At 41.7% G+C, this 4,213-nt stretch overlaps 2 non-coding genes across 2 annotated transcripts; both read right to left on the reverse strand.

Moving 5' to 3' along the window:
* Window positions 1–1,295: 1,295 nt before the first annotated feature.
* Window positions 1,296–1,388, reverse strand: LOC134485497 (small nucleolar RNA SNORD116). The gene has a single exon (XR_010063535.1). It is a non-coding gene; the product is annotated as a small nucleolar RNA SNORD116 (small nucleolar RNA).
* A 2,480-nt stretch (window positions 1,389–3,868) lies between these two features.
* Window positions 3,869–3,960, reverse strand: LOC134485523 (small nucleolar RNA SNORD116). The gene has a single exon (XR_010063561.1). It is a non-coding gene; the product is annotated as a small nucleolar RNA SNORD116 (small nucleolar RNA).
* Between the last annotated feature and the right edge of the window lie 253 nt (window positions 3,961–4,213).

Genomic DNA, 4,213 nt, shown 5'->3' on the forward strand with positions numbered 1-4,213 from the left:
CTCTCTTTCTGTCTCTCACTGTCTTCCTCTGTCTCACACATGCTTACCCTCTTCAAAAATTGTTCTTTCTCTCTGTCTCTGTCCATGCTCATATATCTCCTATTCAGGTTTTGACTGGTACTAAATTCCTGTGAGTGCTATTGCTGTGGTATCTGACATTGATCACCACAGAGAAAGTGTCTGTTCAAACCCTCTCAGGTCACCAAACACAAGCATAACCTGTAGTCACTGAGATATATGTTATTATCAACAGCATGATCCTAAGCATACAGCTCACTTTCATAATCCAATGGAAACACTATTTCTTTTTGATATTTGCTTGGAGAAAAGAACAATGTCTAAGAAAACAGGACTACCATCATCCCCAAAACACATAGCCAAAATGCCAAGTTAACCTTCAGCAAGGCCACATCAAAACCATAAGGAAAGATAATCCCGCAGAAACTCCATGCCTATCTTCTACGGCCATACCAAAGTATAAAATTCCTAGAAGGAGTGTGTGTAAGAAACAAACTTGCATGCTCACATTCTTAGAACCTAGAAGAGGAGGACATGTATGTCCAGACCATTTTGGTACAGTCAATCCATAAGAACTGCTGGCAAACTACCCGGATAGACTCACAAAAAATGTCCCAACAATAAACATACAAACTAGGATTAAAATGGGTGTTCTCCATACATCCATGAACGTGGTATGAATCTTGGGACAGTTGAAAGCATGCACTTCTAGAATCCACCGACAAGAAGACTACATGCCAACCTTTTAAATTCCAAGGCTCTCTTTCCAATCTAATTGCCATGGCCACAATCAGTCTTTCAAGAAAACAGAGCTTTGTTTTCACACAGGAAGAGTTCACATTCCCATAGTTCCTGAGAATTGCTAATACCTCATTCCACATGTCGCCTGTAACCTTCCTGTTATGTATCTAAGTTTTATGAAACAGAAGGGTTATCATTCATACGAAGGATTCAAACACGGAGAGAAACACATTTCCTGACATTCCAGTGTACATTGTTGAACTATGCTGCCCCCACTAACTTACATTTGCCTCACAACCTACTATACATTATTGCTGATGGAGTTGGTAGGGCTAACTTCCAAGATACTGACAATGATCTCCTCAACCGGAAAGCATGTTATCATTAGAGCAAAAGGTGAAGCCTTGATTTAAGCCATGATTTCTGGTGATTTAGGCAAGCAAAAACATTCTGAAGGCTCTCTCACTGGATCCAAGTCTCGCAAGATGAATGGAGGCCATGTGAGTCCCACAGTGACATTTCTGATCCCAGGTGCTGGACCTCAGTCACGATTATAGTGGCGGTATTGAGTTTTCACTCATTTTGTTCAGCTTTCCAAGGAATGTTTTATTGGAAATCATCATCGATCCAAGCACGCTGGTGTACCCCCTGCCATGACACTTAGTATACTCAAAATAGAGCAGGTTTGTTGAGCGAACAGAATTCAAGACATTCACATCCTTTACCACGAACCAATGGGCCTATTCTCCAATCACAGGAGTAGCCACAGGCAGTGAGCCTGAACTAGGTCCCAAAGGATCATGATTCAAGGTTGGGAACTCCTGCAAGCACCATCAACACCTGAGCACTTTGAGTTCCTTTGGAAAGTCAAGTGTTTCTTACCTTTCACTTCAGGTATCCTCAGGCAAGAGAGCTTCAACTGAGGACTTCAGGGCAGGCGATGTTAGGCTTCTTCCAACTTCATCTGATGTTCCATACTCAGTTCCTCTGCAAGCCGTCCTTGTCCGGTATGAGACAGGGACTCTGTCCCTGAAAGTAAAGCAAATAGCACATTCCCCCACTTTATTGGATTCCTTGCAAATCATGGAGACTGTGATGCATTGTTGTTAGTTCTTAATTTATCGAACACTTGGGCTCTCTCAGCACTCCTTCCGTCCTCTAGAAATTTGCCCTCACAATCCATATCAGAGATATTTTTCCTCCAAGGAACTGTTTGGTGACATAATTTTTCCAATTCTATCACCGAATTCCTGGAGGTATCCATGCAACAAAGTTCTTAAGATGGGACAAAGCCAATATCTGATCCCGAAAACTACTGTAGTATGTACATCACTTGAGAACCATCCAAAGAAATTGGCACGAGGTACACAACAGAATGAGACCACGAACATGGCTTTAAGGATGTTGTCTACAAAAATAAGTAAATCTCAGTTCAGCCGGATATGACAGAGAAAATCAGGCCTTACTCTACCCATGGAAACCACGAGAATCTTAATAGCTTTGGCCACAATCGGAGCAACCTCCATAATCATAACATTCTACACCTATTAGTCCTACTCTGCCTTCGATGAGAACCGATGCAAATATCATATGAGATTCTCATCCACATTAGATGAATGGACTTCTTATGTACTCTACTCAATCTCGCTTCTTCACTTTCTCTCTGAAATTGACTTGCAGTGACTCTCCTAGCTTCTCAGTTTCTCACTCACATTCTCTCTATTTGGTTTCCTTATTTCTCTCAATCAAGATATCTGCATTAATATCACAGTGTCCTCTTTTCCACTTAACCCCCCGTCTCTCCCCCCCTCTCACTCTCTTTCTGTGTCTCACTGTCTTACTCTGTCTCACAAATGCTTAGACTCTTCAACAATTGTTCTTTCTCTCTTTCTCTGTTTATGCTCATATATCTCCTATTCAGGATTTGACTGGTACTAAATTCCTGTGAGTGCTATTGCTGTGGTATGTGACAATGATCAACACAGAGAAAGTGTCTGTTCAAACCCTCTCAGATCACCAAACACAAGCATAACCTGTAGTCACTGAGATATATGTTATTATCAACAGCATGATCCTAAGCATACAGCTCACTTTCATAATCCAATGGAAACACAATTTCTTTGTGATATTTGCTTGGAGAAAAGAACAATGTCTAAGATAACAGGACTACCATAATCCCCAAAACACATAGCCAAAATGCCAAGTTAACCTTCAGCAAGGCCACATCAAGACCATAAGGAAAGATAATCCCGCAGACACTCCCTGCCTATCTTCTACGGCCATACCAAAGTATAAAATTCCTAGAAGGAGTGTGTGTAAGAAACAAACTTGCATGCTCACATTCTTAGATCCTAGAAGAGGAAGACATGTATGTCCAGACCATTTTGGTACAGACAATCCATAAGAACTGCTGGCAAACTACCCGGATAGACTGACAAAAATGTCCCAACAATAAACATACAAACTAGGATTAAAATGGGTGTTCTCCATACATCCATGAATGTGGTATGAATCCTGGGACAGTTGAAAGCATGCACTTCTAGAATCCACCGACAAGAAGGCTACATGCCAAACTTTTAAATGCCAAGGCTCTCTTTCCAACCTAATTGCCATGGCCACAATCAGTCGTTCAAGAAAACAGAGCTTTGTTTTCACACAGGAAGAGTCCACATTCCCATAGTTCCTGAGAATTGCTAATGCCTTATTTCACATGTCGCCTGTACCTTCCCCTTATGTATCTCTGTTTTATGAAACAGAAGGTTTATCATTCATGCGAAGCCTTCAGACAGGGACAGAAACACATTTCCTGACATTCCAGTGTACAATGTTGAACTATGCTGCCCCCGCTAAACTTACATTTTCCTCACAACCTACTATACATTATTGCTGATGGAGTTGGTAGGGCTAACTTCCAAGATACTGACAATGATCTCCTCAACCGGAAAGCATGTTATCATTAGAGCAAAAGGTGAAGCCTTGATTTAAGCCATGATTTCTGGTGATTTAGGCAAGCAAATAACATTCTGAAGGCTCTCTCACTGGATCCAAGTCTCCCAGGATGAATGGAGTCCGTGTGAATCCCTCAATGACATTTCTAATCCCATGTGCTGGACCTCAGTCACGATGATAGTGGCGGTATTGAGTTTTCACTCATTTTGTTCAGCTTTCCAAGGAATGTTTTATTGGAAATCATCACGATCCAAGCACGCTGGTGTATCCCCTGCCATGACACTTAGTATACTCAAAATAGATCAGGTTTGGTGAGCGAACAGAATTCAAGACATTCACATCCTTTACCAAGAGCCAATGGGCCTATTCTACAATCACAGGAGTAGACACAGGCAGTGAGCCTGAACTAGTTCCCAAAGGATCATGATTCTAGCTTGGGAACTCCTGCGAGCTCCAACAACACCTGAGCACTTTGAGTTCCTTTGGAAAGTCAAGTGTTTCTTAC

This window comes from Rattus norvegicus, chromosome 1 (assembly GCF_036323735.1).
Source record: "Rattus norvegicus strain BN/NHsdMcwi chromosome 1, GRCr8, whole genome shotgun sequence".
In the NCBI taxonomy this organism is placed as follows: domain Eukaryota; kingdom Metazoa; phylum Chordata; class Mammalia; order Rodentia; family Muridae; genus Rattus; species Rattus norvegicus.